Source organism: Mesoplodon mirus, assembly GCF_964341445.2.
Source record: "Mesoplodon mirus genome assembly, chromosome: 9".
Lineage (NCBI taxonomy): Eukaryota > Metazoa > Chordata > Mammalia > Artiodactyla > Ziphiidae > Mesoplodon > Mesoplodon mirus.
This window is the reverse complement of record NC_138985.1, coordinates 38,060,748-38,084,576: the sequence shown is the minus strand read 5'-3', so window position 1 is coordinate 38,084,576 and position 23,829 is coordinate 38,060,748. Positions and strand designations below refer to the sequence as shown.

At 32.6% G+C, this 23,829-nt stretch overlaps 1 protein-coding gene across 6 annotated transcripts in view; it reads right to left on the bottom strand.

The window, feature by feature from the left end:
• The window catches only part of LOC309810705 (uncharacterized protein), a 578,315-nt gene that overhangs the window by 188,461 nt on the left and 366,025 nt on the right, over positions 1–23,829 (bottom strand). The gene's annotated exons all lie outside the window — the stretch shown is intronic.

Genomic DNA, 23,829 nt, shown 5'->3' with positions numbered 1-23,829 from the left:
CTTATAATGAGCCCAATCTGCAGGTGTTAAATTAGCCAACAGGGAGCCTTTTTGCTGGCCCATACATGTCAGAGAAGCAGACTGAAACAGATAAAAGAAAAGTAAAAAGAATTTATGTAGGTGATACAAAGCTTAAACTTCATTCCACAGATGGTAACTGCCTCAATCTGCAGAATGCTATTAAAAAGGTATTTTATTCTCTGCAAGCTTTCCAAAGAAAAAAATAATAAATGAAACAAGATTGTTTCCTTTTTATGTTGCTCCACATAATTCTCTCTATACAAAAAATTGTGATGCATGCATTTAAGTACATTTTTTAAAGGCCATAAATTAGCATCCACAGACCTTAATATCTACATCTCTAGTATAATCATCTGCTGAGTGAATGTAATTCTAAGTGGAGGATTCTTGTTTATTGGCTTATCTTCATTTGATGCCACAGTCCCACAGTGTTATACAATTTAACTGCAGCTTTTTGTTTGCTGATCTTTCTAGTAATTTGTTTTAAAGGTTACTCCCATTATGAAATCTCATCTTTAGATGCAGAACCTTATACCTTTGGAATTTCAGAATATGATATTAGTGATGTGTTTTAAAATAACTACACCAGAAAATATAAGAAAAAGAAGATAATTTTCTTTGGAATAAATATACCATTATATTTATAATACTTTCAATATGTTGAGGAATCATTTCTACAATGTTTGAGCTTTAAGAGCAGGTAAAGTTTGCAAAGATATTATTAATTATCTTATACGGAAAGTTGCAAACTTGTTTTTTAGTACACTATAAAGTGGAAAAAGTAAATTACATGGCTATTATTATTTTTCAAGCTTGAAAAAATTTTAATGATTCTTATGCAATAGTGAAATAAGTATGTATATGAAACTAGAATACTTGGGGTACAGGAACATGTCTGTTGTACAAATGGTACCGTTACTCTATCAAGTAATGGGTTATTAAAACAAATGATCATATACACTCAAAGAATGAAACATCATGATAAAGTCAATCTGAGTATTTGTGACTAGTTAAACAGATTATTGTACGTTTGAAAATATAGTGACTAGTAGGAGAAGAAAATAAGACAATTGAAAAAAATGAACAAAACAGGAGAGAAAAATGGAGCCTATTTACCCTTCAATCAGTATAAACACACAAAACATCAAAAGGCTTCCTTGTTTTTGTCAAATTATTTTCAATATATTATTCAAAAAGACATACTACCATGATCAGGATCAGCACATAGAAAGAATATGAGAAATATTTTTAGCATCTTTAAATGTGTTATAAAGTGCTAGTTTAAAATAAAATTATAGTTAGATTTCATATTGTTCATATTTCATAACCTTTCCAATGGTGCTGGATAAAGTACTGCTTTCAACTGGGTGAGAAAATAGGACCGGGAGAGTGGAAATAGTAGCATAGTAAAGAGTCTTTAAATCTAGATCTGGAGCCTGCCAAGAATGCTGACCAAACTTTCTTTAGTACAAAACAGCTTGTGACACTCAAATGCATAAAGAAAACATAAATAATAAAAGCAAAGCCAGCTTTTAAAAATCCAAACAAAAATGGTTTTCAATGAAATGCAAGATTTTTATGATCTTAGAAACTCTTTGCCAGAATTTGCTTTGTGCTGCCAGGATTCATGAGAATGGAATACAAATTAGTATGTTTTGCTTGCTTTGGATGCACCTAAATCAAGTAAGTGACTATTAGACTTCACCTCCTAGTGAAGATCTTTTCTCCTGTCATTAAATTTTAATTAGTTCAGCTTTTCCAGTTGAAAAAGTCACTTTTTTTAGTTTTGAATGAAGTTGCTAATTTGACGTTAGTTCTTAAAAACAGTTGAAAAGCTCTGAGGCTCATCTGACAAATCCAAAGCATACAAAACTGAAATAAACCATTTGCCACCATCAGAAAACTGACTGTATCACCCACAACTATAATTTTTATTTCCAAGTGAATTATTATCTATACTGATTCTAAGACTATATTGAATCTTTAGTTCAGTGTTGGGAAATTCTATATGTCTATTAACATATAGAATACACTAATGGAATTACTTTCAAACTGTACTCCTCCAAATCACGGAAGGCAAGGCTGAGTTTGTGACTACTACCCATGCCCTCCAAAATGAAAATGAGGACAGCATTACTTTTTTTAATCCATTTTACTATAAAATGAGCTTCTATTTGAGAGTTATTTCCTTCAAGGAAAGACTTTTAATCTAAAACAGGTTTAAAAATCAATGGAATTAGATATTATCAAATAGTTATTGAGCTATCAAATTTCATATAACTATTTTTGAATCAATAATATAATGGTACCATGAATGAAAATATTATGACTTAATTAATCTTATACCCTGCAACTTAACCAAATTCATTCGCGAGCTCTAGTAGTTTTGTGGTGGCTTCCTTAGAATTTTCTATGTATAGTATCATGTCATTTACAAACAGTGACAGTTTTACTTCTTCCTTTCCAATTTATATTCCTTTTATTTCTTTTTCTTGTCTTACTGATGTGGCTAGGACTTCCAATACTAGGTTGAATAAAAAAGAGTGGACATCCTTGTCTTGTTCCTGATCTTAGAGGTAATACTTTTAGCTTTTCACCAATGAGTATGATGTTAGGTGTGAGTTTGTCATATACGGCCTTTATTAAGTTGAGTTAGGTTCCCTCTATGCCAACTTTCTGGACAGTTTTTAACATGGATGGATGTTGAATTTTGTCAAAAGCTTTTTCTGCATCTATTGAGATGGTCATATGATTTTTATTCTTCAATTTGTTAATATGGGGTATCACATTGATTAATTTGCAGATACTAAACAATCTTTGCATCCCTGGGATAAATCCCACTTGATCAGGGTGTATGATCCTTTTAATGTATTGTTGGATTTGGTTTGCTAATATTTTGTTGAGGATTTTTGCATCTATGTCCATCAGTCATATTGGCCTGTAATTTTCTTTTTTTTGTGATATCACTGTCTGTTCTGGTATCAGGTTGATGGTGGCCACATAGATGAGTTTGGAAGTATTCCTTCCTCTGCAATTTTTTGAAATAGTATGAAAAGGATAGGTATAAACTCTTTTCTAACTGTTTCATAGAATTCACCTGTGAAGCCATCCACTCCTTTCATTTGTTGGGAGTTTTTAAATTACTGTTTCAATTTCATGACTGGTAATTGGTCTGTTCAAAATTAATATACAGAAATCTGTTGCATTTCTATACACTAAAAACAAAAGATCAGAAAGAGACATTAAGGGAACAATCCCATTTACCATCACATAAAAAGAATAAAATACTTAGGAATACACCTACCTAAGGAGGTAAAAGACCTGTACTTGGAAAACTATCAGATGCTAATGAAAGAAATTGAAGATGACACAAACAGATGGAAAGATATACTGTGTCCTTGGATTGGATTAATTAATATAGTTAAAATGACCATACTACCCAAGGCAATCTACAGATTCAATGGAATCCTTATCAAAATACCAATGACATTTTTCACAAGCCTAAAATAATTTTAAAATTCGTATGGAAACACAAAAAGACCCCACATGACCGAAACAATTTTGAGAAAGGAGAACAGAGCTGGAGGAATCACACTCCCTGGCTTCAGACTACTACAAAGCTATAGTAATCAAAACAGTATGGTACTGGCACAAAAACAGACACATCAATCAATGGAACAGAATAGAGAGGCCAGAAATAAACCCACATACTTTGGTCAATTAATCTACGACAAAGGAGGCAAGAATATACAATAGAGAAAGACAGTATCTTTAATAAGTGGTGTAGGGAAAACTGGACACCTACATGTAAAAGAATAAAATTAGAAATTCTCTAACACCATATACAAAAATAAACTCAAAATGGATTAAAGACCTATGTGTAAGACCAATATCATAAAACTCCTAGAGGAAGACACAGGCAGAACATTCTTTGACATAAACCACAACAGTGTTGTTTTGGATTTGCCTCCTAAAGCAAATAAAAGCAAAAATAAATAAATGTGACCTAATTAAGCTTAAATACTTTTGCACAGCAAAGTAAACTATTGACAAAATGAAAAGACAACCTACCGAATGGGAAAAAATATTTGCAAATGATGACTGATAAGGGATTAATATCCAACATATTTAAATAGCTCAAACAATTCAACATCAGAAAAACAAACAACCCAATTAAAAAATAGGCACAAGAACTAAACAGACATTTTTCCAAAGAGGAAATGCACATGGCCAACAAGAACATGAAAAGATGCTCAAGATCACTAATCAGCAGAGAAATGCAAATCAAAACCATAATGAGATATCACCTCACACCTGTCAGAATGGCTATCACCAAAATGAACATAAATAACAAATGTTGGCAAGGATGTTGAGCAAAGGGAACCCTTGTACACTATTGGTAGGGATGAAAATTGGTGCAGCCACTGAGGAAAACAGTATGGAGGTTCCTCAAAAAAACAAAAATAAAACTACCATATGACCCAGCAATTCCACTCCTGGGTACATAGTAGAAAAACACAAAAACACTTATTCAAAAAGATACATGCCCCCCAATGACCACAGCAACATTATTTACAATTGCCAAGAGATGGAAGCAACCTGTGCGTCCATCAGGAGATGAATGGATAAAGAAGATGTGGGATATACATACAATGGAATATTACTCAGCCAAAAAAAATGAATGAAATTTTGCCATTAGCAACAACATGGATGGACTTGGAGGGCATTATACTAAGTGAAATAAGTGAGACTGAGAAAGACAAATAACATATGATAGGGTTTATATGTGCAATCTAAAAAATACAAAAAACTAGTGAGCATAACAAAAAAGAAGTAGACTGACAGATATAGAAAACAAACTAGTGGTTACCAGTGAGGAGAGTGAAGGGGGTAGGGGCAATATAGAGATAGGAGATTAAGAGGTACAAAATATTATGTTCAAATAAACTACAAGGATATATTTTACAACACGGAATATAGCCAATGTTTTATAATAACTATAAATGGAATATAACCTTTAAAAATTGTGAATCATACTGTACATCTGTAACATATAATACTGTACATCAGCTTTACTTCAATTAAAAATGTAAAAAAAATATGACTTAAAATAGTACCAGTTAGTCATCAGATTCATTTGTTCATTTGTGTCCAGAGACAGGGACAGATCAGAGAGAGAAGAATTTTTATGTTTTTAAAATTATGCTTAAAAGGATTACACAGTGCTTCTTGGTCACATATTTTAATTCATATCTTCAAGACTCTCTTGGGAAACAACAAGAGAATATGGATATCTATGAAACGAAAAAATGCTATTAGCCAGCCTAAACTATCAGTTTTGTAGTTCGCTCTTTAAGTATGTAAGTTATTGAAAGATAACATTAATAAGCCTGATTTTGGAGTTTTCTGAATAGTGCTAAAGATAAACTACGGTTAAGGTAGGACCTGGAAACTCAAATTTAAATACACCAAAATTAATATATCACATATATTTTGAGAGAGTTATGCGGGAATACCATCATATTACACTAGTAGAACACAGTGCCTCTCCCCTCCTCCTCTTCTGTCCTCTCTCTCTTCTCACTGTTCCTCCTCTCTCTTTTAACCCATTATGTGTTGGATATAATAAATACAAGAACACAGAATTTTACAGCTTAATGATATAACACAAAGTAAACATGTGGCTAACCAAGGCAATTAAATCAAGAAATAGAATATGTCTAGCACATCATAGTTCCTCTCAAACTTTCAATCATGATCTTCCTATTTAATGTTACTACTATTGTGACATTTATAACAATTATTTCTTTGCATTTACTTATAGCTTTAAAATCCCTATGCATCACTGTTTAATTTCACATTTTATTTCATATAAATGAAGTCATCTGAGCTGTATACTTTTGGTTCTGGCTACTTTCTTTCAAACATGCTTGTGAGATTCATTTGTGTTGTTGCATATAGCTTCAGTTTCTTGATTTTTTTTTAATGAAGTATAGCTGACTTACAACATTGTGTTACTTTCAGGCATACTACAGTTTCTTGATTTTTAATGATCTGTCATACTTCATTTACATCTTTACAGTGTTGAATGATTCTATAAATAAAACTATTTATCCATCCTACTGTTAAGGGGAATTGGGGTTGTTTCTAATTTTAGATTAATAACCACAATGCACTTATGAATCGTTTGGAACATATCTCTTGCACACAGATCAGTTTATCAGTTTTTACCATCATGTTCAGTGCTTATTTTTAATTTTTAATGTCCTATCTAATAAATATTTGCCTACTGAAAGACCATAAAGATATTCTCCTAAATTACTTCTGAAATTTAATAATTTTACATTTTACATATTGATCTATAATACATTATAATTTAATGCTGTATTCATATAAGGTAGACATCAAGTTTCATTTTCTTCCATAAGGTAATCCAATTGATGTAGCACAATTTACTGAAAAGGACCACTCTTTCCCAATGCTTTGTAATGCCAATTTTTCCTAAATCAAGTCCTGTGCCTGTTTCTGAACTCTCTTTTGAATTCCACCAGTCTAGTTCTCTTTTTCTGGACCAAAAACTCATGTTACTAATGACTGGATTTTTATTAAAATTTTAATATGCAGTAAAGCAAATCCTTCATTATCTTCTATTTCCCAAATGTTTATTCTTGGTCTGTGAAATTTCATATAAACTTAAAATCATTTGTCAAGTTCTACATAAAATATACAGTAAAGTTTGGAACACTGATTGTGATTACGTTGACTATACAGAATAATTTGGGGAGTATTTATATCTTGACAGGGTTGAATGATTCTTAGGTATCAAGTTTATGCTAGCTTCATCAAAACATTATTCTCTGTAATGGTCTACATAAGTTTGGTGCTATTTTTTCATTATTTATTCAGTATAACTGTCTTAGTCCAGAGTTTCCTTTGAGAGAGGATTTGGAATTTTAGATAACATTTCTTTGATAGTTGTAGTGATATTAGATTTCAAATTTTCTTGATTCAGTTTTGATAAGATGTATTTTTTGAGAAATTTTACAATGGCATACTTTTTACAGTTATTTGCATAAAGTTATTCATAATATTTTCTTACAATTTTTTAAGTCTATGTGGCGTTTTGATACTAATTACATCTTTTAAACTCTTGATTTTTTTGCCATTTTTCTCATCAATATTTTTAGTAATTTTGTGAAATGGACTTTTTAATTGACATGTCCATTCTTTGCACTTTTGTTTTCAATGTCATTAATTGCCATCCATATCTTTAATTTTTAAAATTTTACTTTTTGGGTTTAGTTGTTTTTTTTTCCCTAAGAAGTAAATATTTGATTCATTTGTTTCCAGTATTTCCTTTTTTCCAATATATGAATTTAAAGTTATAAATCACCTTCTAAGTCTGGCTGCATTTCACAGTTTTGAGATTCATGGTCCTTCAGTTCAAAATTTAGAAAATAAAAACAAAAACATATCAATAAACCATTAAAATTCAATCAAGTACACTAACTGTAAAAAAGTTAAATGATTTAATCTTTGGCAAATTGATAAAAAATAATAAACCCAAATAAACTATTATGTAAAATGAGAAGGTATTTTAACAATTAACATATTTTCATATATAAACTTTATACTAGTAAATTTGAAAGTATAGACATAAAATATACAAGTTAAAGATCAAAATTGCCAAAATTGATTCAGGAATTACAAAGTTGATTCTTTCAATACTGTATAATAAAGATGAAATAAACACAAAAATAAAAAGATAAGCAAGTAATAAGCAAATTAAAAAATTTGCTACAATGGTTTGAGGGGCAATTGTAGAGACGTGCAGGACAAGTTGTCAGAAAACTCAATGAGACAAAAGATAGAATGTTATTTACTTTTTAGGGCAGATAGGCCTTACCATAAGAGAATTTCTACAAATATATATGGTGCTTTTAAATATCTAGATTAAATTTGTTTTAACATTTTGCTTTCACAGTGTGTTCCAGAATGGCGACTTCACATGCTTGAAATTGGAACTAGTTCAGTTATCAAACAGTACTTATTTGACAGTTTTTATGAGAAATCTTTCTGTAAGCCCACACACAGGGATAAGCATATTGATTTCCTAGGTTTAACAGGCAATAAAAGAAGTGACAGTGATTTATGTATGAAACTCCTAGAGGGATGCAGCTAGGCCTAGACAGGATTCAATGCTGTCAACCAAAGTAGACAGATTATCACAATGTATTTAGCAAATGATCATGCAGACTAAAGGCAAATATGCCCCGAAGGTGAGGGACAGTGGTGTGAGCCTGACTGAGAAGAATTTACTGTAGACTGTGAATACTTTAGCCTGAATTTTTACAAACATCAAAAACATTGACACTGTTTAAGTGGTTGTTAAAAGTCATTTCTCCTTAAGAATAGTAATCAAAATAAAATTGGCTTTGAACTTTAACAACACAATTACTTGGTGGGAAAAAAGGTCTGTTAATTTTTTTTTTTTTTTTTTTTTTTTTTTGCGGTACGCCGGCCTCTCACTGTTGTGGCCTCTCCCGTTGCGGAGCACAGGCTCCGGACGCGCAGGCTCAGCGGCCATGGCTCACGGGCCCAGCCGCTCCGCGGCATGTGGGATCTTCCCGGACCGGGGCACGAACCCGTGCCCCCTGCATCGGCAGGTGAACTCTCAAACACTGTGCCACCAGGGAAGCTCAGAAAAAGACTATATTTATCTATTTATATATCTATGAAGGAATATTAATTCCTTCTCTACTGGATATTATAATCAAGTTTCTTTCTGTCATGCAGTTTTAATGATTGAGTCACTAAGACAGAAAGAAGTCCTGCTGAGTTGAAGAAACTGGGTTATCAGGGAATACAGTCATAGAAAGAAGTTCCAATTTTTGTGGAAAGTCATGATGCAAATTCCCACCAATTATGCCCATGATACTTGACTCTCTTCTACAACTCAAAAGTCACATTCTTAGATTGTCACAAGTTTCCAGTACTCACGGACACTGAATTCTGTCACACTAAATATAATACAGAGATACTGTGTCTTTTCTATGTAGAAATTAGCAGTAAATGCCCCTTAAGTAAAATGAAATGCTCCTCAGATAATCTGAATATTTAAAAATGCATTTACCCACCCTATTTATCAAACATTTGTTCTCTAGAATACAGAATCACTAAATCATCATGAAGTAATGTACTTTTTCCAGATTTTACCGAGGTAGGTTTGGATTTAAAAACTCACTTCTTGTGGCTAACACTGGAAACATAGGTAGAAATTATCTGTTCCAAATAACTGCCTCCTCAATTAATGATGTTTAACAGATATCAGGAGAGAAGAGGAAAGAACTCAAGGTATGGTCAGCTTCAAATCACAAATAAATTAGACCAGTGACCTTAAGATGTTTTGTTGTTGTTCATGATGTTTTCCTTTCTTTAGCTGAAAAGCTATTAATTCCATGAAATCTTTGGTGGGGACCTATATGTAAAAGAAAAAAGCACTGCTGCTCTGGATAAAGCAAATCTGATACACTTGGGTCTGCTTCATGCAGCTAAGGCTACATACTATACTCACAGGATGGAGTCCTTTTCTGAATTAGAGACCCATAGGTACGTCACAAAAGGCTCTTTCTGATTCAAAACAAGTTTTCTATTCATCTTTACTACTTATACAAATAATGATAATTCCTTTAGTTTTGACTAGATACTTGTTAAAACACAAATGTCCTTGATTGGTTAATTAATTCAATCTGTTAATTATTAACACCATAACACCACAGAATAAATTATTTTTCACATCCCTTCCTAAAGGCAAGAAAATAGACAATAAAACAGATATTATCAAGAAGGATTACATGAGAAGTTTAGGATATTAAAATCAAACTTCAGCTACTTCAATTTTTCTAAGACGCAGATCATTTTATACTTTAATACAATTTGAATTAAATTTTATTATAAGAATAACATACATGGAATATTAGATTTGGAAGATCCATAGAGTTAGGGAGGCCGACTCAGGAATTAAGACATTCTGGCTAGGTGAGAAGTGAGTCAGGGTTGCAAATCTTAATAGTAGCAAGAAATCTTGGCACCTGTTAAGTTGGAGAGAGAGCAATGATGAAGCTGTTGGGAGACAATCCTCCACTGGTCTTTTGTGATTCGACACATCTTATAAAGAACCACTGACCAGCTTTTGTTCTGAACTATCTTTTCAAGGAAGTTTGTATAGCAAAGGTCCTTGGAAGAGGAAGGTAGTATCTCCTTCCAGGGCAGAAGGCAGATGCCAGGTTATTAAAGACACTATCTCCTTCTGGGGAACAGGTAAGGCAGGTTTGCCAGCAGCGCTCTTACAAAATTGGTAGTAAATTGTGGCAGGTGAAATCGGTAGCTTAAAAGTACAGTAAAATCTCAAACCTTTCTACAGTCTTTACAGCAGTATGTCATATAAAAGGGTCAGAAACTGAAAGCAGCACACCCGATAAGTAGTACAATGGGGCCTGTGCTGGCCAAGAATTAACATGAAAATTCTACTAAAGCAGAGTTGAACAGAAGGAAAAAAATTAGCTCACACAAGTCACGGGGAAAAGTTGAGAGAATAAAAGGAGAAGCAAGTGTTCCTCCAAAGTGATCCTAGTGTCTTGAAAATGATTATTAGTCTCTAGACCACCCCACTGGTCTAATATTAGTATGCTCCTTATTCCTGTTCCTCTAGGTCATTACAAAGAAACCCACATTCCCGGATCATTCCTCACTGCCTTTGCACTAAGACCCGCATAGCTCCTCTCTCATCTTCCCCGGCCCTCCCTGCATACATACACTACTTAACTTCCTTCTTTGCTTTATATTTTCCCTACAACACTCATGACCATGCGACAGATTATGTGTGTACTGTATTACGTCTTTATTTGTTTGGATTCTTCCACTAGAATATAAGCTCCAAAATAGTAGAGATTTTTGCCTTCTCTATTCACCTATTAATCTTCACTTCTGAAAGAGAATCTAGTGTTGCATAAGTAATAAACATCAGTCAAGATGAATTAAGAAGTAGATGAAAGAACAAGAATGGCTGTGGTTAAGTTGAAGAGTTCAGCTGATTTCAAGCCTTCCAATCCCTTACGGCCTTCCTTGCAAGACCCACTCTTTCCTTCCTTTCTTCCTTTTCTTTTGTTTCATTAAAAAATTTTTTTTTCTTCCAGTTTTATTGAGATATAACTGACATACAGTACTGGATAAGCTTAAGGCGTACAGCATAATGATTTGAATTGCACACATCATGAAATGATTACCACAATATGTTTAGTGAACATCCATCATCTCATATATATAGACACAAAATTAAAGAATGAAAATATTTTTTCCTTGTGATGAGAATTCTTAACTATTTTTATATATATAACATAAGCAGTGTTAATTATACTTATCATGTTGTACATTACATCCCTAGTACTTATCTTAGAGCTGGAAGTTTGTACTTTTTGACTATCACATCCAGTTCTCCCTCTCCCCATTCCCCCACATCTGGGAGCCACAAATCTGATCTCTTTTTCTGTGAGTCTGTTTGTTTTTGACATATAATTGACTTATAACACTATGTTAGCTCCTGTTACACAGCACAGTGATTTGATATTTCTATATATTTCAAAACAATCACCACTGTATGTCTAGTTACCATCTGTCACCATCAAAGGTGTTACATAGTTATTGACTATATTCCCCACACTGTAGATTTTATACCTGTGGCTCATTTATTTTATAACTGGAAGTTTGTGCCTCTTAATCTTCCTCACTTATTTCTTTCCTCCCCCCAACCTCTCCCCTCTAGCAACCAGATGTTGTGCTCTACATCTAGACCCTGTTTCTGTTTTGTTATGTTTGTTAATTTGTTTTGTTTTGTTAGATTCCACATGTAAATAAAATCGTACCATATTTGTCTTTGTCTGACTTATAGACTCATGGATATCCTTAATCTAAATTCCTTTATGGTTAACTAACAGGAAATGTTTTCAAATGTATTTAAATAGTGACAGGCACTTCCTGCTTCCTTTTTTACAGCTCTTGGACACTACCTTCCTCACTTTCCAAAATCTACAAAAATATATGCAGCTATAAGGGGAAAACATAAATGTAGTATGCTTCTGTTGGGACTTATAAATTTAAAGCTAATGATGAGATCATCTTTACTGGGTGATATCAACACACTGAAAAATATAACATATTTGGCGTTAATCTGAAATGCAAGACACTTAACAAGGATTAATAGCTTTAGTCAATGCTTTACCTTCCAAATAGAAATCTACACAGGTGCTTAAAGGTTCATAACTTTTTTCCTACAGAAAACTTAGGTGCAATTTATACCCTCTTCATTATTCATATGAAAATGATCTAAAAGTTATTATACAGTTTTTATAAGCATCTTTCCTCTTTAGTTACAAACTGTCCTGTGACTAATAATGTCTTCAACCCTTCGACTGAGCAGGCCTTCTTCCCATGAAATGTTATAAAAAATAAAATGTTGTTAATAAAACTGGAACTTTTAAAGCTGCCATATTTTATTTCACAATGTACTCTGTGTCACACTTAGTACTATGTCTGGAATTCTATACATTCAAGCCTTAGATTAATGCACAATTTTTACTGATCATGGAACCCAGATTGAATCAGAACCAAGCCAAATTTTTATTCTTCTTCCCTTGAAAATAAAACTACATCGTCATCCCCAGCTGGTAATTATTTGTAATTTCTTCACTCTGGTTGCATTTAGTTATTGCCATACACACACATACACACATATGCACACACATATATATACATATATATTTATCTACGTATTTATACAGATATTTATATAGATATACTTGTTATATATTTATATACATACAAAATAAAAAGTATCCAAACAACCTGGCTTAAATTATTCCAGAAGTATACTGGGTAAAATTAGATGAGCAAGAATTCCAAATTTAGGTCTATTCTATTTTTTTTTTAATTTGTGAGAAGAATATTTTTGAGGCCTATTATGTATAAACAATATGCTTTAATTGTTATAAAACTCTAAAATATGATCCTGAAATCTAACCTCAGAATATCTTAATTTCATTTTTTTCCAACAAATAATATTCAAATTATATATGTAACTCATTTTTGACTGTCAGACTGTTCAACAAGGTGGATTTTTAAACTTATTGATAGCTATTGTTATATTGCACTCAAATGTTAGTTTAAGAGTTCCAACTAGATTCATAAATAGACACAATCATAAGGTACTGCTTATGACTGTTAATGGTTAACTAAGAATACATAGAAAAGAGAACTAAATTATTACAGAGGCTCAGAAAGAAATTATGAGAACATTACACCGTATTATAATTTACCTTCATTTTGTAAGCAAGTTAAAGCAAGAAAACACCTGCCAGTGATGACCTACTCCAATTCAGCCATCTTAAGCAGAAACTTTGGCTAAAAGCCCGAAATGAACACCTGCATTTACTAGTAGATCTATCTTAGCCCAGCTGATCAAAAAACAAAGGAAGAAAAAAGAAAAGCCTGTATTCCATTCAGAAGGTAAAGCTGTAGTTGCACTATTTTTATATTTTTGGAGCCAACAATTAGTGATGGAAATAATAGAGCGCGTGCAGATGGTGGTTTGGTTTCTGCATCAGGAGTTGAACAGTTTTGCTGATAGGAGGTTAAAATTAGCAGTTGAAATTAGTGAGAAAGGAAGTAAGTTGAGGGAGTTCAGTAAGTTGACCTTAAGTTCTTTAAATATCATGGCAGTTTTAGAATCATCCAAAAAAGAATGTTAGCATCATGCTTTATCAAACTCCCTCTCACGTATCTCCTACCTGCTCTCCCTTCCAGGCCCATGCTCACATTAAGGTGAAAAAGGACCCAGAATATCATGCTCAAGTTATTTAAAGTGCAATGAATTATTTTGATCCTGGAACGGGTGCGTGTTAAGAGAAAATGGTGTCAGGGAATTGTAGGGTTTCAGAATTTCTATTCTAAATTCTAAATCAGGGATATTTCTGTGATTTTATTAATGTTTTTAGAGCCTTGGATCTTTCAAACATATGAAGAAAGATGTAGACGTTCCCCAGAGAAAAAATTACAGGTGTACGCACATACTCTCACATCAAACATACTCTCACCCACATCCACAGGCACACGCTCTCTCCCCCTTCTCACACACACATATTTGTATATATTCAGACTTATACACATTTACAAAAAATCTTGTATATTTATAGTATTTATAGGTTTTTATAGACATTTCACAGAGTACCATGGACATTCCTGAATTCTCTCTATGTAATCAGAATAATAATCTGTGATCCAATCAGGGGCACCAAAATCCAGCCCACTGGCTGTTTTTATAAGTGAAGTTTTATTGGAACACAGCCTTAGTTAGTTATATATTATTTATGGCTGCTTTTATGTTATTGATATAATGGCAGAGTTGAGTAGTTATAACAGAGACTGGTTAAGGAAGCACAATGAGTTATTCCCTCTATTGATAGACCGATATAGATGACTGTCTATACCCCTTTCTATATCTATCTATATACGTGTCCACACATACGTATCTCCTCATATGTATATAAAGTGTAGAAAATCAAAGCAAAGAGGTTTCTTAAAAAAGAGAGAAAAGGCATTATAAAAATGACATTACAAAAATTTATGCCAATGGCAGGATACATATTTACAACAGAGGACAGACACTGAAAAACATTTTTCATTGGCTCATCTATAAAAATTAACAGTTATTCATATGCCACTAAGGTATCATTCAAGATAAGGATAAAAAGAAATATTTCCAGACAAAAGAATGAATGAAAAAGTTTACTACTGGTAGACTGTGGTAGAAAATATTATGCATGGTTTATATTAAGATAAAAAGTAAACCTGGAAGAAAGAGATTTCAGAAGAAATAATGACAGAACAAATGATGTTTTTTAAGACTGAAAATTACTGTGCTGTTTCTAAATAAGCTGGGGAAATGTAAGATGATGATGAATAGCAGGTAAAGGGTGATGGTAGTGAAAGTAATTCCCAGTTATCTCAGCAAGCAGCTGTCTCAGAAACAAGAAAAAATGGGAGTTCTCAGCAGAACAGCAGAGCTCTCTCTGAAGGAATTAAAGAAGCTTCCATTGATAATTCAATGGTCTCTTATGAAACACTGGAATATTTTGGAAATCCATGTAGAAGTATACGGATGCCAAAATCAGTTCTGAATATAGTAAAACAGAAGTCTTGCTCAGAGCTATCAGCCAGATACCTTATTTGCAACCTGTTCACAGAGGAAGTCCTGATAAAAAGTAAAGCCTACAGCAACCTGGGGTGTGGCATGTGCACCCTGAACACCAGTAAGATTAATGCGCTCTGAGAGTGTCTCCAAGACATCTACGAGACTTGTGATCTTTCAGAAACTGGATATGACTGGGAATTGTGTGTGACTGCTATCAATAGCTGTATTCGCAGTCTTAGATATGACCACAGGAAGTCCACATCCAAATCACAGCTGCCTCCAGCAAGGACTCCTTCGACAGTCAGAGCCAAGAGGTACTGGCTTAGCTGACTGAAGTACTTGAATGTCAGTCATCTTTTTTTTTTTTTTACACTACTGTACCATCCTCTAACTTTCTCAAGTTATTAATTCCAAAATTAGCCTGTTGTAGTGGCATTGTAGTTCTGCATTCACACCTACAGAAATAGCCTACGTTCTTTTTTGGCCAACAAGGGAGGCAGAATTGCATTAGGAAGATGTGTAATGTTTCATCTCATGAATAAAGTGATGGACAGTATTCCAATAAGAACCTCTGAATAAGGGAATGGTAGTAAACGCCTAAAGATCGTTTTCATTGCTGTTTTAATGTAGAACGAGAATAGCACTTTTAGCTCTTAATGACAGATGAAAATGAGTGTCAGTGATACAGATATAGGTAGTGATGTAGAGAACCATAGTTGGATAGGCAACTCATAATACCGAGCATAGGAACTTGCAGGTAGTAGACACTCAACATGTCAAGTGAATCGGCAGTACAGAGCTTAGGTTAAGCTACACTGATTGAGAAGGGTGGTATGGTTGACATATAACCAAAACATCCACGCTGGCTTTCTTATACATCCATCAGTAGGGGATTCATAGGATTAACATCATATTGTTTGACGTAAGCTTTCCAGAGGTGAGACCTATGCTCTTTTGATTTACTTCTGATAAGAAGAGAATTCTTTTAATTAACTTCTGATAAATTTTATCATGAAATATCAGGAGTCAACATAGAAAATCATATTAGGAGACTTTTTGGTTCCATTGAAGTAATTTAAATTTGAGAACATATCACTATGAACATAAAGAATCTGACCAGATTTCAACACTAACTTTTTTTTTTTTGGTTTCTGAAACATCTACATAAAGATTTTAATGTTTACTGTTTTTATGATTAATTCTATTAACTGAAATGCATACAAGTTTAAATCTTACAAAGTTTAAATGAAAAAAATTTTATCAGAAATTCAATTAGAAAAAAAGTGATCTTAAAGGTTATTGGCAGCATTATTGGGGAATTAAAAAATAATTCCATTTTGCTCATAAATAGAATTTTATTTTTTTTATACTCAGGGTGCAATGCACTGCTCCTCCCCACCATCCCCATCGGCTCTCCAGCCCAGCCTCCCCTACCTACTATCATATCTAAATCCTCACACTGAATCCCACTTCCTCCATGAAGACTTCCATCTTACCCCCTCCTAGGATTTTGTTTTTTTTTATTGAAGTAAAGTTGATTTACAGTGTTATGTTAGATTCTAGTGTAGAGCAAAGTGATTCAGTTATACATATATATATTCTTTTTCAGATTCTTTTCCATTATAGGTTATCACAAGATATTACCTGTGCTACACAGTAAATCCTTGTTGTTTACTAGGATTTTATTTTTAACTTAAGCACTTTATTTAAAAGTTCTTGAATGTTTCAGCCATAGGAAATATTGTATAATTTCATTGTTTTTGATTATTTGTGTTTAAGAAACAATTTTATCAGTTACAATGCCATCTTTCAGCTTTCAACCTGTTGAACAGTCCTCAGTCACATTCGTTTTAGAGTGTTCCTTGTTACTGTTCAAAGAGCAAAGTTTTTCCTTGTGAGAGTTCAACCTTTAGTTATGGCCATTTGATTGTGGCCCACGGCTGTGTCTTAAATAACTGACATTAATTAACTTCTGATTTTTAACAAGGCAAAGAAGAAATTCAATAGAAAGTAATAAGTAGGTCAAATGATATAATTTGTGTGAAAGCTGATAAGTCTTGTTATTTTTGTGACTTTTGAGATAGTTTAAGATGGTTTTATGTGATCAATTGGTACAACAGATACATATTTTCATATGATATATCTTTTGAAAATTAAATTCAACTTTTAGAGTATTTTAGTGAAGTATAGTATAATTAGTTTTATAAAGATAAAAGATTTAATTTTTACTCTATTCTCCAAATAAATAATTTGCTATTAGTTGCCTTTAGTTTAATAAAACTACAGTATTTCTATGCATATCTTTATATGTTTAGGCTATGTCTACAATGGTCTTTAAAAAGTAGATAATTCAAGCCAAAAAAATCTTCCAGATTTTTAACTTCAGATTAATTCATCTAAATTAGTCTTGGGCTTCACCATTCACTTTCGCAAATAATTTAACAAACTACTGGTAATAGAGTTAATATAGAAAAGTAAATTTATAACCTAGGCAAGATTAAATTTCAAATTGTGTATGCAGAGTTCAAATCTGATTTGTATTTTGTGTTATCTGAAATATTCCCTGGATTAGAAGCAAACTTACAACAATAAAAACTTCATATTTACAGAAGGTTTTCAAGATTTATGTGGTTAACTTTATTATGGTGGTTGCTTACATAAGTTATTAGACCAGCCCTGTCCAATAGAACTTTCCATTATGTTGGTAATATTCTATAATTTTACACTGTCCAATATGGTAGTAGCTAGCCACATGTGGCTTTTGAGCACTTGACATGTGGCTAATTAGACAGAGGAACTAAATTTTAAATGGTATCTCATTTTAGCCAGTTAAAATTTAAAGAGTCACATGTGGATAGTGGCTACTATATTTGATAGCACAGTTTAGAATGTACTTTATTTTTTTTAAGTATTTAAAATTGTCCCCGCAGTTTGAGTCATAGTAATATACACATAACTTCTTTAAAACCACAATGATTGAGCAAAGTAAGTTTCATAAAGGTGTTTCAGATCTTATTTAGACTAAATTAGACCTTTCTATCTTCAAAATTTCACAGGTTAATTTTACTATTGTATCAGTCCAATGTTAAACATTTTAAATACCTGTTCACAAGTTTTTTTTGATAAATAAATGTATCTTTTAAAAAAAGAAGACTTTTGCAAAGAAATTTAAACCTTAAACACAGATGTGTCATGTAATACCCTTGGCCATGTAGGCTTTAGAAATAATGTATTCAAAATTAAGTTGCTATATTATTCCTCTGCTCTTAGGAAAGAAGACTCTTAGCTCGTCTAGAATACAATCATTTTTCTAAACTAATTTATTCCTAAGTTTTCTAGGATCAAAGGCCAGGATATGTACATGCAGTAGTTTTCTATCTCCCCCAATGGGTCAGAGAGACAAAATTGTACTTCTGAGGTATCAGTCTTTCAAGAAAGCCAGCAAAAAGCAAGGAATAGTTGATCATGGTAACCACTGAAAAATTACCAACCCCAAAGCTCACATTTAAAATAAATTTATTATAGTTTGAGAAATTTAAGGTTATCTCACCCAAGTTTCTCTGAAGACCAGAACTCTGATTAGTTAACTATTCCAACACTTATAAGTAGCATAAGTTCCACAGATGGTAGACAATCCCATATATGGGCTATCTTATCTAAGGCTAAGAATTTTCTTCCTTGTTTTTGGAGGAATTAATTCTGCTTCTCTAATTTATAACTAGTTAACAGATTTGTACTTATAGACTAAAAATGCACAGAATGTTTCTAAAGATTTTCTACCTGAAGATGGGAAACTTTTCCCCTAGATCTCCAGCAAATGGCTTTAAAACAGAAGTTAATTTTCCAGTTTCCTGAACAGCAATTTCTCCAAAATAACTGAGATTAAATTACTAAAATCACTCATGGAAAGAAACCCATGCATGAGAAATATAATACAACAATGAATAGCAGGTACAGGGAAGCAAAAGCATTATTTCTCATGTAGTATGTACTCCAAGACCCTATTCACTCTTTAAAATCATACATAGCTTTTAGTCATTGGTAGCCAAAATCAAGAATGCTCATTTTACAAATGAACACAGCGACAGAGTATATGATATTTTAATATAAATTATGCACTAGTGATATAAACTAAGACACAGTCTGTATATAAGAAAAGCCAGATTTGAAGAGCAAATAATAATTCAGCCATATGCATGAAAATATTATATAGGTGAAGATATATCTAAGCACATATGAAGATCATCGGACTGACTAGATGATCTTGGACTCCATTTCACTTGTAATTTTACATGATACTACCTCATACAACTTTAGAACAACAATGTTCCATAACAAAGCTTCTAAGTGAAGAAAAGTTTTTGATGTACTGTCGTCATAATTTTACCTATATCCTAAAACAGGAGCTTTAACACTAATATATAATGTTGCACTTTTTATTTGACCTAGGATTTCATATTTCTCACACCTATGTATTAGTATATATTTTAATATTATCAAAGAAAAAATAAATATATATTTTAATATTATCAAAGAACAAATAAACAAATAAACAAATAAATGTAATAAACATTTATAATGGGAAGGCATGTCTTAGCAATATAAAAAGTTGTCATAGATTTCTGACAACTACACAGGTATATATTAAGATTTTCATAGAAATCTAACTATTTTTTCTTTCTGTTTGAAAGGAGGTAATATTAATTCCATGCTGATTTGGTGCCTATAAATGGAAGGGGTGGGCTAGGATCATAAAAGGGAGGCCGAGGAGTGTTAATAAGGGGATGTTAGTTGGAATGGGAACGTGTAAAGCCTAGATAGTTAAGTTATGCTTTTAAATATGCAGTCCTGTATCTCTTTGCCTTGGGGTTCATATGAATACAAAGATAATCAAAAAGTTTGAAATTAGGAAATGGGGGAATGACATCATTATGTAAGAACAAAGGGAAAACAGACTTAACAAGATAAGTTGTCTGCATAATCTATCTAATAATTTGTAATGTAAATGCTGAATACATCAGTTTAGTAACTTAATTTTATGCTAAGTAATTTTGGTGTCCTAAGGTCATGTTACATGCCCATAACACTCTATACTCTCCTCAGAGCTATGATCACAGTATTATTTCTCTTTCATTTTTAATCTTTCTTTTCGGTATTTTGAGTTCCGTAAGGGCAGTGATCAAATCTGGCTTGCTCACTGGTATTTGTCCATTGTCTGAAAAATGTTAGGTGCTCGAGAAACATTTGAGGAGTATAATTATAAACACAATTAGTTTAGTTCACTTCTGTTTGGTCAGTTATTTATTGAATACCTACTACATGCTGGGATAACAAAGATTAATAAAGCAAGGCACTTCCGTAAAAAGCAGCCAGACTGACAATACATGATATTCCATATCTCGTGGCCCATCTATGCTCTAAGTCTGTATAACGTGCTATGGGAGCACAGGAAATCAGTCAGAACTCAGCCAGCAAGTTCCAACAACACTTTCTGTCTAAACTGAGTCCTGAAATAAAACCAAAGGTTTGCCAGTTAAATCAGGATGATAAAAGCATTCCAGGTCAGGGCAACAGGACAAGCCATTTCAAAAGCATGAAAGAGCATGATGTATGAGAAAGTTTTTATGTTATCAACTACTGTTTATTATTAAGAAATGGTTGAAACTTATTTTTGCAAAATCTGTTTCCAATTGGAAGCATTGTAAGACTCCATTGTCTGATTATACATGTAAATTAGATTTTACCAAGAAAAAGTCTCATGGTATGAAAAGGAAGTTATGTTTGTGGACATTTGGGCTCAGAATAACAGAGTAGAATAAAAACAATGGATTCAAGCATTTAAAAAAAGGCAGCTCTCAAGAAGATATACATTATAGTTAATATATAAAGTGCATGTTTTTGCATTTTTTTCTGTGATGAGAAAGGTGTAAGTTATTTTCCTATACAGCCCACATATATCGTTTTAAAAAATAATACTTCTTACATACATTCTCATTATGCACACTTTTTCCCCAGTGGATTATATATTACTGCATACATATTATTTTGGGCATCATCCAACTCATTAGAGAAATTACTTAGAACTTTACAATGAGGGGAATTTTTAGAGTTGCTTTTACTCTAGCCTATTTATAAACTTTAGAAATAAAGAAGGAAGACTTGTTATTCTTAAGAATCTACTTAATGTTCTGCTATTGGTGTCTTGAATTTCTTAATTTTTAAAAAAGGGTCCTGCGTTTCCATTTTGCACTGGGTCAAATGATGACAGACAAATTATGTAGCCAGTCTTGCTTCCTGTTTTCTTTTACTTACTGCAGAGAATTATTATTTGTTGTTTGCATTTTTGTTTTGTTTTTAGGAGAATTCTATTGCTTTCACAATAAAAATTTATCTATCTATTGATATATATCCATATATACATATATATTTTTTAATTATATGCTTATTTCTGTAAACTACTGTGGTGTAACACGAAAACTTTCAGTTGTCATGATAATTACTGAGTATCGGTATATTCTCTAAAATATTAAAATTAAAAGCATGACTCACAGAGAAAGAGAGGTGTTAGTCTATCACTACTACTTACTGCTCTGAAAATGGAAGAAGAAATTTATTTTCTCATTTCTCAGACCTCAATCAGCACCACTTGCTCACCTTTTAAACAGCTGCAGATTTTAATGTAAGATGTATGTGTATTTCTAGAGAAATTTTTACATTTAGCTAGAATTTAGCTAGAATGGTGTAGCTTGTATTAGATTAATACGCCTGGTAGGGACTAAAAGGTATTTAAATTTATCAGAGAAAAGCAAAGACAGCCAAGGCTTAAGGAGCATCACTGAGGGAAATCAAATTAAACGAAACCCAAATTCTGCATATCATTTCATCTTGAGATATTTACCAACTCCTAAACAATACATGCATGGGGTGAGATGTTAAGAATGTTAAAAACAGATACTAAAGGCTACAACACTAATTAGTTTCTAGAGAATTCACAGTGCTGGAAGACAAAAAATTGACATGACAAGCCTGACAAGAATGAGGGGCTATGGTTAAAACTTAGGCTTTTAGTTGAGACCCTGAAAAGAGGTAAATGGAGTAAAAGGGGGAAAAATAGACAAATCTGAGCTAGAATAACATGATGTGCCTACATTCCATCTGCCTATAGGAAGAAAATGAAATCTAGTGGGAGAAACAAAACAGCATCTAGAGCCTTTGCCATCATTCATGTACACTGCATTCAATAAAATATATCATAAATAAAAGGAAATAAGACCAAATGACAAAAATCAAGAAGAACACAGACAAAGCAGTAAACCCACAAGTGATCAAGATACTAGAGTTTTCAAAAATGGACTTAAGTTACAACTAACAATTTTAATAAAATAGATAAAAATACGGAGAATTAAACCAGAGAATTAAAACCCATGTATAAAAAAAGGAAAGAAACAATTCCTCAAAATTAAAAACGCTGTAACTACAATTAGGTGTTCAAGACGTAACAGGAGAGAGGATTAGGGAATCTGAAAACTGATAATCAGAAAATACATAGGTAGAAATACAAAGAAAATATAAAGATAAAAATTATAGAAAAGTATGAAAGAAATATATGGGATATGGAAGATCCAGAATGCATGTACTTAATAGTTCCAGAAAAGAGAAAGTGAAAGAATGAATGTCTTAAGAAATACAAGCTGAAGATTTTTTTAAATTTGTGAAACTTATCAAACAACAATATCAAGAATCAATATGAATTCAAAGTAGTGTAAATACAAAGAAAAAGCACAACTCAGCACATAATATTAAAAATTTGACAAAGTGAAAGAGATATACTTAAAGTAGTAGAGGAAATAAGACAATTTTTCTTCAAAGGAGTTAACTGTAAGTTTAAAAACTGACTTTCAATATTATATTAATTTATCAATTTATTCAAGATTTTCTTATATGATAGTTATTTTCAGCTGTGCTTATACAACAGTGGATTAAAAAACCGATAAAAATTATGCATATATTATGTTAGATGGGGATAAATTCTAAGGAGTAAAATAATTCAGGAAAGAAGATAGGGAGTGGTAGGACGTTTGCTGTTTAAGCAGTTTACAAGGAAGCCAGGTGGACATTTGGGGGAAGAGTTTTCCAGGCCAAGGAACAGCCTGTGCAAAGAACGTGAGTTGGGAGCATGCTTGGTGTGTGATCAATGAAGGCAAAGAAAGTCTAGGCAGTTGGGGCCAAAAGCAGGTGGAAAAAAGCCTAAGAGAGGACCAATTCATTAAGGTCTCACTGTACTATATTAAAACTTTGTTTTTTTACTTAGAGTGAGATGCAAAGCTAATGGATAGTTTTGAGGTGAGGAATTACATGATCTGACTTAACGTTTTGATAAAAATCATTCAATTTGTTGTGCTGATGACAGACTACAAGAAGGCAAGGGCAGAAGCTTGGAGATTTCTTGGAAGATGTATCATTTCTACTGTTTTCCTGTTTCCAGAGTAACTGCTGTGAAGTCTGCTGTCAATTAACTGTCATTTCTTTGTGATAATCTATCTTTTTTTTTACTGACTTTTTTT